The following is a 15,076-nucleotide window of genomic DNA, read 5'->3' as shown; positions in this document are numbered from 1 at the left end:
GTGCTGGCAGGGCTACATCCTTGCAGAAGCTCTGGGGTTGAGTGTGTTCCTCCTGGTTTCTAGAGGTACACCTCTTGCATTTTCAGGATCAAGACTCCTTACTCCACCTTCACAGTGAGAAGACCATCGAGAATCAGTGGTCACATGACTCACTTCTTCTACTGAGGCCTAACCTCCCTCTGCTACCTCTCATAAGAGCATTTGGCATTACACTAAGACCCACCAGGATGCTCCAGAAAAGACTTTATTTTATTTTACTTAAGAATAGTTTACACACAGGGGCACCTGGGTGGCTCAGTTGGTTAAGCGACTGCCTTCGGCTCGGGTCATGATCCTGGAGTCCTGGGATTGAGTCCCACATCGGACTCCCTGCTCAGCAGGGAGTCTGCTTCTCCCTCTGACCTTTCCCCCTCTCATGTGCTCTCTCTCTCTCTCATTCTTGTTCTCTCAAATAATAAATAAAATCTTTAAAAAAAAGAATAGTTTACACACAATGTACTCTCTGGAGCACAACAGTGATTGGACAGGTTCTATGGTGTCCTCTGCTCACCACAAGTATAGCCACCATCAGGAAAATATTTGCATCTTAAGGTCTCTACATTAAGGAAATATGACAAAGTCCCTTTTGTCATATAAGATAACACTTAAATAGTAAAAAGGACTTATAGGTTAAAGAATGACTTAGATGACCAGAGTGCACCCTCAGACCAGCAAATGTTCCCCTTCACCCCACATGGCATCCACATTTCCACACCACAACATTGCCTAAAATATCAGCCCATTAAAGCATTAACTCCAGCCCAAAATATACCTAAATAACATCACCTACCTCAGAGACCCAAATCTAACCTTAGAAGTCAGGTATGATGAGACTGTGGGTACCTTTCATCCTAGGGTGAAACCCGATCCATCAGTAGACCTGTGGTTCCAGAAAACAACATATCTTCATCTAAATACAACTGCAGGGTGAGTATAAGATAACAGGTACCAACATTCCTATTCACAAGAAACAAAATGTAATTTAGAAAGGCATCAGCAGCACTAAACAATTTTTGTGACCATCTGGGCAAGTCCATTAGGTTTCAAAGCTTGAGAATGTGTTTGTCTCAGACTCCGGCCTGTGGGTATGTTGTTCTGCCTGGGATCTACGATTCCCAACCCCTGAAAGCTGCCACATGTTTCAAGCTAAGCACTTTTATTAGCCATTTTCCTGCCAGTAGATTTGTGAGTCCAAAAATATCCTTTCATTTATTTCTCTCTGTTATTAAATAAAATGTTATTTTGACACTTGTAAAATGACAAGGAAGGTTTGATGCAAGATTTCTACTCAACTCTGGATGCAGTGGAAGATGGCAGCAGAGTAGGAAGACCCTAGGCTTGTCTTGTCCCAGGAACACAACTAGTTAACTATCAAATCATCCTAAATACCCCAGAAATAGACCAAAGACTGACTTTGCAAAGATTGAGCAAATTTTACAATTAAAGGGAGAGAAGAGACCATGTGGAAGAAGATAGGAAGTGCAGAGACATGGGTCAGGGGAGATGATATGGTGTGGAAGGAACCATGGTCACAGAGAAGAGTGAGCGAGAGAGGAACACACAGGAAAACCCACAAAGAGGCAGTTTCCCCATAAACATTGACTTGAAAAACAAGAGGGACTGAATTAGGTGAGTTATTACAATCAACTTGGCTTAAAGCTTGGAGTTTTGGGTTTTTTTTTTTTTTTTTTTAGATTTGATTCATTTATTTGGGAGAGAGAGAGATAGAGAATGAGCAGTGTGTGTGTGGGGTGAACCAGAGGGAGAGGGACAAACAGACTGCCCACTGAGCAGGGAGCCACATGTGGTACTGAATCCCAGAACTCTAGGATCATGACCTGTATAAAGGCAGATGCTTAATTGACTGAGCCACCCAGGTTGCCCAACCCTGGATCATAAATGTGAGTGAGCTTGACTGGTATAGAGCTCAGAGGGCACTGTGATGCTCATGGAGAGAAGGTAGGGGAACAAACTAGGAGAAGACAGCATGGAAACAGTTATCAGAAGAGCCCCTGGGACACACAGAGCAGAGGTGGCTCACTTTTCTTGAGCATGTCCCTGAGAGGCAGTGTTTAAGGAGAGATCCCTCCAGGAACAAGAGCTGGCCAGGGCCATATTCTTGCCCCACCCTCAGCATGAACACAGAGCCTCCTGTGGGAAGGAGCACAGCAATGACACTGCTGCCTAACTTGCTTACACTAAGCCACAAAACTCTACACTCCAGTGGAACTGCCCTTCTCTGTCATACCTGCCAGTCATAGCCCAGAGAAGCCCCTTCCCCAGAAGACCAGCACAAGCCCCTGACCACACCATGTCTCCTGGACCGAGAGTTCTGCAGGGCTTCAGTTCTGGTGGTGATGGTGTGAGCTCCCTTTTTACAAGCAGACCAGAACACACTGAAACTCACCACATCCAGGGAGGGACAAAACACTGCACACAACAGGCATGAAGAGCGTCTGCATACGAATGGCCTGAAGGACAGAGCAGCTTGGGAGGTGTCCTCTCTGCCTCTACAACACGAATGTTTGTTTCATTCCCCAGATTAGGGATGTTCTCAGCTATAATTTGCTCAAATATATCTTCTAGTCCTCTCTCTCTCTCCACTCCCTCTGGGATTCCAGTAATTCTGACTTTGGAATGCTTCATGGTGTCACTTATTTCTCTAATTCTATTTTCATGGATTCTGAGTTGTTTTTCTCTGGCCTCCTCTTTTCCCTTTTTCTCTATTATTTGGTCTTCTAGGTCACTAATTTGTTCTTCTGCCTCACTTACTCCAGCTGTTAGATTATCTAGATTGGATTGGATCTCACCAAAAGCATTTTTAAGTTCTGCCAATTCAGCTTTCATTTCTGCCCTTAGAGACTCTATGTTGCCATTAATTGATTTCTCCATTCTAGCTATTGTCTTCACAATTGTTAGCCTGAATTCCATCTCCAACATCTTGGTTATATCTGAATCCATTTGTAAATCTGTGGCATAAGTCATAATCTTTGAGTGTTTCCTATTTTGGGGGTTCCTCCTCCTAGCCATTGTGATGATGGGTGGTTGAAGGAATGTATAGAGTCCAAATTATTGACCAGAAGCCAAGCAAGATGAACCTGTTTTCTAGGGACCTTAGGTATGCTGGCCTCTTGTTCCCAGCCTGTCTTCTAAGAGAGGAACCTGCTGTGCTGTTACTCAGGCACCCCGGTTTCGACTGAGTTGCCCTGCCCCTGTGGCAGGGTGATGGGGTCAGTGAAAATCAACAAAGAAACAAGAGCTTTGAATGAGACACTGGGCCAGATGGACCTTATAGCTATATACAGAACATTCGACCCTAAAACAACAGAATACTCATTCTTTTCGAGCGCGCATGGAACTTTCTCCAGAATAGACCACATACTGGGTCCCAACTGATAGCAAAAGATTAAGATTATTCCCTGCATATTCTCAGATCATTAGGTTTTAAAACTGGAGCTCAGTCACAAGGGAAAATTTGGCAGAAATTCAAACACTTGGAAGCTAAAGACCACTCTGCTCAAGAATGTTTGGGTCAACCAGGAAATCAAAGAAGAACTTAAACAATTCATGGAAACAAATGAAACGAAAACATATTGGTCCAAAACCTATGAAATACTGCAAAGTGGACCTATGGGGGAAATACATAGCCATCCAAACCTCACTCAAAAAAAATAGAAAAATCCCAAATTCACCATCTAACTCTACAATTTAAAGAACTAGAGACAAAACAACAAACGATGCTTAAGCCACACATTAGAAGAGAAATAATTTACACCAGAGCAGATATCAATGAATTAGAAACCAGAAAGACAGTAAATCAGATCAACAAAACTAGAAGTTGCTTCTTTGAAAGAATAAGATAGATAAACCACTGGCCAGACTTATCCAAAAGAAAAGAGAAAGGACCCAAATTAATAAAATTATGAAAAATGGGAGAGATCATGATGAACATCAAGGAAATAGAAACAATTATTAGAAATTATTATCAACAACTATATGCCAATAAGCTGAGCAATCTGGATGAAATGGATGCCTTCCTGGAAACCTGGAAACTGCCAAGACTGAAACAGGAAGAAATTGACAACCTGAATAGACCAATAACCAGTAAGGAGATTGAAGCAGTGATCAAAAACCTCCCAAAAAACAAGAGTCCAGGGCCTGATGGATTCCCTGGGAAATTCTACCAAACATTCAAAGAAGAAATAATACCTATTCTACTGAAGCTGCTTTAAAAAATAGAAACAGAAGGAAAGCTTCCAAACTCATTCTCTGAGGCCAGCATTACCTTAATCCCCAAACCAGGTAAAGACCCCATCAAAAAGGAGAATTTCAGACTGATATCCCTGATGAATACAGATTCCAAAATTCTCAACAAAATCCTAGCTAATAGGATCCAACAATACATTAAAAGGATCATCCACCACGACCAAGTGGGATTTATCCCCGGGATGCAAGGGTGGTTCAACATTCACAGATCAATCAGTGTGATAGAGCACATTAATAAGAGGAGAGGGAACAATATGGTCCTCTCAATTGATGCAGAAAAAGTATTTGACAAAATACAGCATCCTTTCCTGATTAAAAGTCTTCAGAGTATAGGGATAGAGGGAGCATCAAGTTCATAAAATCCATCTATGAAAAACCCACAGCGAATATCATCCTCAATGGGGAAAACCTGAGAGCCTTTCCCTTAAGATCAGGAACACGACAAGGATGCCTACTCTTGCCACTATTGTTTAACATTGTACTAGAAGTCCTAGAAACAGCAATCAGACAACAAAAAGAAATAAAAGGTATTAAAGTTGGCAAAGAAGAAGTCAAACTCTCTCTCTTCACAGATGACATGATACTTTGTGGGAAACCCAAGAGACTCCACCTCCAAATTACTAGAACTCATACAGCAATTCAGTAATGTGGCAGGACACAAAATCAGTAAACAGAAATCAATTGCTTTCTTATACAATAACAATGCATCTGTAGAAAGAGAAATTGGAGAAGTGATTCCATTTACAATAGCACCAAAAAACCATAAGATACCTGGGGGGAATAAACCTAACCAAAGGGGTAAAGGATCTATACTCTAGGAACTATAGAACACTCATGAAAGAAATTGAAAGAAGACACAAAAAGATGGAAAAACATTCCATGCTCATGGATCGGAAGAATAAACTTGTTAAAGTGTCTATGCTACCCAGAGCAATCTATACCTTCAATGCCATGCTGATCAAATTTCCAACGACATTTTTCAAAGTGCTGTAATAAACAATCCTAAAATTTGTATGGAATCAGAAAAGACCCCTAATCACCAAGGAAATGTTGAAAAAGGAAAGCAAAGCTGGAGACATCACATTGCCTGATTTCAAGCTATATTACAAAGCAGTGATCACCAAGACAGCATGGTACTAGCACAAAAACAGACATATAGACCAATGGAACAGAATAGACACCCCCGATATAGATCCTCAACTATATGGTCGAATAATTTTCCACAAAGCAGGAAAAAATATGCAATGGAAAAAGACAGTCTCTTCAATAAATGGTGCTGGGAAAATTGGACAGCCACATGCAGAAGAAATTGGACAGCCACATGCAGAAGAATGAAACTTGACCATTATCTAACACCATACAGAAAGTTAAACTCAAAATGGATGAAAGACCTCAATGTGAAACAGGAATCCATCAAAATTCTAGAGAAGAACATAGCCAGTAACCTCTTTGACATTGGCCACAGCAACTTCTTTCAAGATACATCTCCAAAGGCTAGTGAAACAAAAGCAAAAATGAACTTTTGGGACTTCATCAGGAAAGAAAGCTTCTACACAGCAAAAGAAACATTCAACAAAACAAAGAGGCAACCCACGGAATGGGAGAAGATATTTGCAAATGACACTACAAATAAAGGGCTGGTATCCAAGATCTATAATAACTCTTCAAACTCAACACTCATAAAACAAATAATCAAATAAAAAATGGGCAGAAGACATGAACAGACACTTCTCTAAAGAAGTCATACAAATGGCTAACTGACACATGAAAAAAAATGTACATCATCATTAGGCATCAGGGAAATTCAAATCAAAACCACACTGAGATACCACCTTACACCAGTTAAAATGGCAAAAATCGACAAGGCAAGAAACAACAAATATTGGAGAGGTTGTGGAGAAAGGAGAACCCTCTTACACTGTTGGTGGGAATGCAAGTTGGTACAGCCACTTTGGAAAACGGTGTGGAGTTGCCTCAGAAAATTAAAAATAGAGCTACCCTATGACCCAGCAATTACACTGCTGTGCATTTACCCCAACGTCACAGATGTAGTGAAAAGAAGGGCCATATGCTCCCCAATGTTCATGGCAGCCTTGTCTGCAATAGCCAAACAGTGGAAAGAGCTGAGATGCCCTACAACAGATGAATGGGTAAAGAAGATATGGTCCATATATACAATGGATTATTACTCAGCCATCAGAAAAGATGAGTAGCAAAGTTTTATGTCAACATGGATGGGACTGGAGGAGATTATGCTAAGTGAAATAAGTCAAGCAGGGAAAGTCAATTATCATACAGTTTCACTTATTTGTGGAACATAAGGAATAGCATGGAGGACATTAGGAGAAGGAAGGGAAGAATGAAGGGGGGGAAATCGGAAGGAGAGATGAACCATGAGAGACTATGGACTCTGAAAAACAAACTGAGGGTTTTTGAAGGGAGGCGGTGGGGGTTGGGGTAGCCCGGTGATGGATATTAAGGAGGGCATGTACTGCATGGAGCACTGAGTGTTATATGAAAACAATGAATCGTGGATCACCGCATCAAAAACTAATGATGTAGATTTGCACAGTGGCAGTATTGTAGCCAATGAGGTTTATCCGAGGTGCGATTATTGCTAACTGAAAAACTAATGATGTATTGTATGGTAACTAACATAACATAATAAAATTAAATTTAAAAAAATTTTTTAAATTAAAAGTTGAGAAAGAAACTAATGATGTATTGTGTGGTGACCTACATAACATAAAGTAAAATTAAAAAAAGGAATGCAAATAAAAAAATAAGTAAAAATAAATAAAGTGCCACTGGTATTTTTCAAGGGGCTGGAACAAATAATCCTAAAATTTGTATGGAACCAGAAAGGGCCCTGAATCACCAGGTGATTGGTGAATATGAAAACCAAAGCTGGGGACATCAGGTTCCCAAACTTCAAGCCATATTACAAAGCTGTGATCACCAAGACAGTATGGTATTGGCACAAAAACTGCCACATAGACCAATGGAACATAATAGAGACTCCAGAAATGGACCCTCAACCCTATGGTCAACTAATCTTTGCTAAGGTGGTAAGAATATCCAATGGAAAAACGGCAGTCTCTTCAATAAATGGAGTTGGGAAAATTGGACTGGCACTTGCAGAAAAAGGACATTGGACCATTATCTTACACCATACACAAAAATGGACTCAAAATGGATGAACAATATAAATGTGAGACAGAAATCCATCAAAATCCTAGAGGAGATCACAAGTGGCAACCTCTTTGACCTCAACCATAGAAACTTCTTGTTAGACATGTCTCCAAAGGCAAGGGAAACAAAAGCAAAAATGAACTATTGGCACTTCATCAAGATAGAAACTTCTGCACAGCAAAGGAAACAGTCAACAAAACTAAAAGACACTAGACAGAATGGGAGAAGATATTTGCCAATGACACTACAGATAAAAGGCTGGTGTCCAAGATCATTAAAGGACTTATCAAACTCAACACCCAAAACCCAAAAAATCCAGTCAATAAATGGGCAGAAGTCATGAACGGACATTCTTCAAAGAAGATATACAAATGGCCAACAAACCCATGAACAAAATGCTCCACATCACTCGGTACCAGGGAAATACAAATCAAAACCACAATGAGATACCACCTCACACTAGTCAGAATGGCTAACATTACGAAGACAGGAAACAACAAATGCTGGTGAGGTTGTGGAGAAAGGGGAACCCTCTTACACCATTGGTGGGAGTGCAAAGTGGTTTAGATACTCTAGAAAAGGGTAAAAGTGTATGGAACTTCCTCAAGAAGTTAACAATAGAGCTACCCTAGGACCCAACGGTTGCACTCCTTGATATTTACCCCAAATGTATAAATATATTTTCTGAATGGGCACCTGTACTCCAATGTTCATAGCAGCAATGTCCACAATAGCCAAATTGTGGAAGGAGCTGAGATGCCCTTCAACAGATGAATGCGTAAAGAAGATGTGGTTCATATATACAATGGAATATTACTCAGCTATCAGAAAGGATGAATACCTACATTTGCATCGACATGGATGGAACTGGAGGGTGTTATGCTAAGTGAAATAAGTCAATCAGAGAACAACAATTATCATGTGGTTTCACTCATATGTGGAATATAAGGAATAGTGCAGAGGACAATGAGGCAAGGGAGGGAAAACTGAAATGGACGTGATTAGAGAGGGAGACAAACTATGAGAGACTTTTGACTCCAGCAAACAAACTGAGGGTTGTGGATAGAGTGTTGGGTGGGGGAATGAGGTAACTAGGTGATGGGCATTAAGGAGGGCTCAAGAGATGATGAGTGCAGTGTGCTATATGCAACTGATGAATTATTGAAAACTACATCTGATACTAATGATGTATTATATGTTGGCTAATTGAATTTAAATAAAAAGTCTGCTTGGAAAATGGGGATTCTAATATCTTGAATCATAATCTCAATCAGATTTTTATTTTAAGTTCTTGTTATAATTGATATTGCATAGTAAATTCATATGTTAAATATAAATATGTGAACTCTGTTCAGTTTTAAATACATTATCTGTAATGCAATTAATTGCAGTAAAAATTCTGGAAGTAGCAAAATCTAAGGATATATGGATTTACATGTGGTAAATCCTCAGATATTTTCAATAAGTGATTCATACCATATGAAGGAAAGAAGGGCATTACGATTAGACAATGCCTCACATTTTCTGTCAATGGTTGTATTTTTAAGCAGAACCAAATGTACAAATAGCTTACAAGTAACACAACTGAGGACAGCCTGCTGATTATGCACAGAATAAACTGTGAGCCTAGATTCAGGAAAATAGAATAAAACGGAAAATATTCAAAGTCCTCAGATGTTAGAGAGATTTCCATGGTGACACAGGTAAGTGAGAGTCTGTGAGGGTCTGCATTACTGGGACTCCTTGTCCAGGTACTCCTGGGCCAGTGAACCCAACCCAAGGAGAGTCAGGAGGCAGATACATTAGATTAGTAATTGTTCTTACACATTCCTGGAATATCTGAGATACACACACAGGACAGCTGCCAACAGACAGAAAGCCCCCCATTCGATTTCCCGCTTCTTGGGAAAGACCATCTCAAGGAACTTCATGCTCAGGTGAGGAGTGGGCCTGGCCCTCCTCCACCTACAGAAGCACAATTTTAACCCAGGGACAGAGGATCAGTTTCACGCAGACACCCCTTGGACAACCCCTTACAAGAATGTAAATACTCTGAATGGAAGGGCCTTTCCTGTGACGCCTCTGAGGTCTGGGGTTCAGTGCTCATTTCATGAAAATTCAAGACAGCAAGCATCCCAGAATTTATTTATGAATTCTGTAGGGAAACCATGATCCGATTGATGGAACAAAAGCAGGAACATGAGACGAAGTGTCAGTATGTCTCATCAGTAGTTGATATATTATTTTTCTTCTGGATCATAGTTTGGGCCATAGATGCCCATTTCTACCCCACTTTAGGGCTCTGCCATCGTGGTAGACATTCATTATTGAGACTCACTCTGCATTTGGCACTTGGTGGGGATCTGGGAAGAGTGGCAGCCCTCCAGCCCCATGGGGCTCGGGGTCCAGGACAGGCTGGGAGAGAAGTTACAGACAGGACAGAGTGAAGTCAGGGTGGTTTTCTGTGGCATATTTGTGGGCTAGTACAGGTTGGGCAGGGATCTGGGCTCTGGCAGCTGGATCCCAGGATTCACATGGATTCCCTGTGTGGAAGCCAGGAAACACATCTCAGACACAGAGCCCAAGGATGCTCTCCTGGACTCTCCCTCAGAGCAGGACCTGGCAGGACTAGGTTGGGTTTTCCTCTCCGGCTTGTCGTCCCGCCTGTTTCATGGGGAGATTGAGAGCCCCTCCCATCAGGTGAGCTGCTTTTCCATCCAGGAGATGGAGCGATGCCTACAGAGGGGCAGTTTCTGATCACCTGTGTCCCCCCACGTGGATGATGAGCCAGAAGATAAACTGTGGCCTGGAGGACAAGGACTCAGTTGGGCAGACGTCCTGGGAGGATGCTCATATCCATGTGGGGACAGTGTGTGCCCCCTGAGGACAGTCAACAGACACTCAGCATGCAGAGACCTTGGGCTGTGGGAATTCCTAGCATGTCCTTTTGTGGAGAAAGAAAATGGGACATAGAAGAAGTTGATGATGGAATTTCCCCAGTGACTGGTGAAATCTCATCTACATGAAGACAACGTTATCTCATCGTGCTTGGCTTCATGGAGAATAAGAGAAATTAGAGATGGACGAAAAAATGTGATATATTCATGAGTGCAGCTGAGAGTCTAGAGAGGAAATCCCTGATCTCGAAAGGAAGATCCACCCCCCCCCCCACTGCACCTGCTGCTAGGTCTCATCTAATTGTCTGTGATGTCCTGAGCATCCCCTAGTGTCCTGAGCGCCCTCTGGTGACCCGAGTTCCCCTTGGTGACCTGATTGCCTGCTGACATACTGAGAGCCCCCTGGTGCCTTTAACGCCCCTGCCACACAGCCTTTCCTGTGTTCCTGCAGGGAGGTTTGTGTCTGGCCTCACACTGACTTCCCCTCACTGTGTCCTTCACACAATAACACAAAGCCGTGTCCTCGGCTCTCAGGCTGTTCATCTGCAGATACAATGTGTTCTTGCCATTGTCTCTGGAGATGGTGAATCGGCCCTTCACAGAGTCTGCATACCTTGTGCTACTTCCATCACTGCTAATCCATGCGACCCCCTACAGTCCTTTTCCTGGAGCCTGGTGGACCCAGATCATGCCATTACTACTGAAGGTGAATCCAGAGGCTGCAGAGGAGAGTCTCAGGGACCCCCCAGGCTTCACCAGGTCTCCCCCAGACTCCACCAGCTGCACCTCACACTGGGCACCTGCAGACATAAGACATCCTGGTCAGGAAACTGTCACACATCAAATATTTCTCCACTAACATCCACTTACATACTCCACATCTCTTGTTCACCATGAATTACTTTTTAAAAGAGTGACAAGGAAAACTCAGCAAAGCACAAACTCCATAGTGAGTTGTCTGTGTTCTGTCCTGATCACTGAATGGAACACCTGGTAATCCTGCCAGTAAGTCTCCTCTTCCTGCTGCATGGTCAGGATTGGGCCGTTTTAATCAGTAGAGGGAGGGCCCTATTTGCAAATCCTCTGAGTATATAACAAATTTTCCAGGTAGTATCCTCAAGATAGCAGTGACCTAGGGCAGTTGTGAGGATCCTGGGGGAGTTTGGTCACCATGGTATCTTTCAGGAAACTGTGCTCTTTTAGTTTGTGATTTTTCTAAGGCAATTCCTTAGTACCTATTATCTTCCTTTTTTCACATATGCACCCAGAACTTGTAATGTAGGTAACAATTTTACCACCATTTTACAGGTGGAGAGGTATACACTGCAGCACAGAGGGGTTGTGTGAATGTCCAAGAGCACACAGCAGGTGAGAGCGAGCCCAGTGTCTGGACCTGTGCTCCTCACCATGGGACCTGGGTGCTCCCCTGAACCACCTGCAGGAAAGAGCTGGGCATGGGATTTGCAGGCTTCCTGACTTTCCAGAAGTCCCAATAGACTGATGTGTGGAGACCAGGTCTTTCTGTCACAGAAACTTGGAGACACTGAGAAGTCTTGACAGAGACTCACAGAGCTGATGGAGATGCTGTGGGTTTCCAACAACCATAAGGGGCATTTATACCTGATCTTTGTGTACACATCAATGGAAAGCCTCAATAGAGATAAGAGTGGAATTATTAGTCAAACAATTAATGTCAAAACACCTGAGATCAGAAAGTATGCTGTTAAAGACAATTCTTCATTTCTGAAATAGAGATCACTGTACTTCCACACTCACATTTATTGCCATGATGATATCAATTATATTTATACCAGTGCTTGGCCTTTGGCACATTTGGTCATTACCATTTTGATGGCTTATTTTAAAAATGGAGGACTCGAGGGAAGGGCAAAGATGGTGGAGGAGTAGGGGACCCTATTCCAACTGGTTCCCTGAATTGAGCTGGATATCTCCCAGACCACTCTGAACACGCATGAAATCAGCCTGAGCTGTAAGAAGATATATCTGGATCTCTACAAACAGAATATCCCTGGTGGTTGGTTTTGAGGTATGAAGCAGGGAGCTGTGATTACTTGGGCACATATCAGAACATAAATGGGAGGGGGAGGGAGTCTCTGGGATCCTGCACCGAAGGAGCTTGAAAACTTCCCGCCCTAGGGACCAGGCACAGACTGGCAGACCAGTAGTGGTGGGGAAAGAACCTTAGGGTAGCCCCCCACCCCAGACTGAAATTTGGAGCTTCAGAGGCATGCGTGTTAACAGGGGGCAGCTTGCCATTTTAGAAGCACAAAGGGCAGAGACATGCCTGGACCTGGAAATGAGGGCTGGGAGTGCTACTCTGGGGCGCACAACCCAGGACACTGCAGTTTTAGCAGCACAGACAGAAACAGAGACACTGTGGCCTGGAAAGCTCACTGAAGAACAGACTGGGATGTCTCTGTTCTGAAAAAGAGGCTTGGATATGGTCACTTCTTCTCTGACCCTTGGAAGAGACACGGAAAGCTTCCAGGGAAAGCCACCAGAGAACAAAATCCCTCGAAAACCGGTTGTCACTGAGCCCATCCCTCCCCCACAGGGGTCAGGGAAACTCTGCCCTAACAGGGTTGCCTGAGTAACAGTGCAGCAGGCCCTTCTCCCAGAAGACAGGCTGGGAGAAAAAGAGGCCGACAACACTAAGGTCCCTATAAAACAGGTGCATCTTGCTTGGGTTGTGGTCAATAATTTGGACTCTGTACATTCCCTCAACCACCCCTCAACAGAACGACTATTTTTCCTCTTCCAAAATAGGAAAGACTTAAAGACTGACCTATGCCACAGAACAAATGCATATGGAAATAAGCAAGATGTCAGAAATAGACTTCAGGATAACAGTCATGAAGACAATAGCTAGATTGAAGAAAACGATTAATGACAATATAGAGTCTCTAAGGGCAGAAATGAGAGCTGATCTGGAAGAACTTAAAAATGCTATCAGTGAGACCAATCTAATCTAGATCCTCTAACAGCCAGGGTAAGCGAGGCAGGAGAACGAATCAGTGATCTAGAAGACCAACTGACAGAAAAGAAGGAACAGGAGCAGGCCTGGAGCAAACAGCTTAAAATCCATGAACACAGAATTAGAGAAATAAGTGATGCCATGAAACGTTCCAATGTCAAAATTATTGGGATTCCTGAGGGGTTAGAGAGAGAGAGAGGGCTAGAAGATATATTTCAGCAAATCTTAGCTGAGGAATTCCCCAATCTGGGGAATGAAACAAGCATTGGTGTCCTTGAGACAGAGAAGACACCTCCCAAGATCAAGGAGAAAAGACCACAGTCCTGGCATTAATAGTAAAACTCACAAATCTTAAAACCAAGGAAACCATCTTAAGGGTAGTTAGGGGGAAGAGATGTCTTAACTATAGAGGGAGGAACATCAGAATAGCATCAGACCTATCCGTAGAGACCTGGAAAGCCAGAAAGGGTGGGCAAGACATATTCAGGGTACTAAATGAGAAGAACATGCAGCCAAGAATACTTTATCTGGCAAGGCTGTCATTTAGAATGGATGGAGAGATGCAGAGCTTCCAGGACCAGCAGAAACTGAAAGAATATGTGACCACTAAGCCGGCCCTGCAAGAAATATTAAGGGGGGCTCTATAAAAGGAAAAAGACCCCAAGAATGATATAGAACAGAAATTAACAGAGACAATCTATAGAAACAAGAACTTCACAGGCAACATGATGACAATAAAATCATATCATTCAATAATCACTCTCAATGTGAATGGCATAAATACACCCATGAAATGGCACAGGGTTGCGGACTGGATAAAAAGACAGGACCCATCCATATGCTGTCTACAAGAGACTCATTTTGAACCTAAAGATACATCCAGACTGAAAGTGAAGGGATGGAGATCCATCTTCCATGCCAGCGGACCTCAAAAGAAAGCTGGGGTAGCAATTCTCATATCAGACAAATTAGATTTTAAACTAAAGTCTGTAGTTGGAGACACAGAAGGACACTATATCATTCTTAAAGGGTCTATTCAACAAGAAGATCTAACAATTGTAAATATCTATGCCCCAACATAGGAGCAGGCATCTACATAAGCCAACTGTTAACCAAAATAAAGAGTCATATTGATAACAATACGCTAATTGTAGGAGACCTCAATACTCCACTCTCAGCAATGGACAGATCATCTAAGCAGAAAATCAACAAAGAAACAAGAGCTTTGAAGGACACATTGGACCAGTTGGACCTCATAGATATATACAGAACATTCCATCTTAAAACAACAGAATATTCATTTTTCTTGAGTTCACGTGAAACTTTCTCCAGAATAGACCACATACTGGGCCAAAAATCAGGTTTCAACTGATACTAAAAGATTGACATTATTCCGTACATATTCTCAGACCTTATGCTTTGAAAGTGGAACTCAACCACAAGAAAAAATTCGGAAGAAATTCAAACACTTGGAAGCTAAAGACCACTCTGCTTAAGAATGTTTGAGTTAACCAGGAAATCAAAGAAGAACTTAAAAAATTCGTGGAAATCAAAGAGAACAAAAACACATCTGTCCAAAATCTATGAGGTACGGCAAAGGCGGGCCTAAGGAGGAAATACCTAGCCATCCAAGCCTCACTCAAAAAAATAGAGAAAGCCCAAATTCCCCAACTAACTTTACATCTTA

At 42.4% G+C, this 15,076-nt stretch overlaps 1 pseudogene and 2 gene segments (V, D, J or C); 1 reads left to right on the top strand and 2 right to left on the bottom strand.

Annotated features, from left to right (window-relative positions):
* The window catches only part of LOC113936889, a 232,241-nt gene that overhangs the window by 155,646 nt on the left and 61,519 nt on the right, over positions 1-15,076 (bottom strand).
* Positions 1-15,076, bottom strand: part of LOC113938949 — a 155,114-nt gene that overhangs the window by 98,916 nt on the left and 41,122 nt on the right.
* On the top strand, positions 6,866-6,991 carry LOC113910837 (annotated as a pseudogene).

Source organism: Zalophus californianus, chromosome 6 (assembly GCF_009762305.2).
Source record: "Zalophus californianus isolate mZalCal1 chromosome 6, mZalCal1.pri.v2, whole genome shotgun sequence".
Classification (NCBI taxonomy): domain Eukaryota; kingdom Metazoa; phylum Chordata; class Mammalia; order Carnivora; family Otariidae; genus Zalophus; species Zalophus californianus.
Note: the sequence above shows the minus strand (reverse complement) of the source record. Positions and strands in the feature narration are given on the sequence as shown.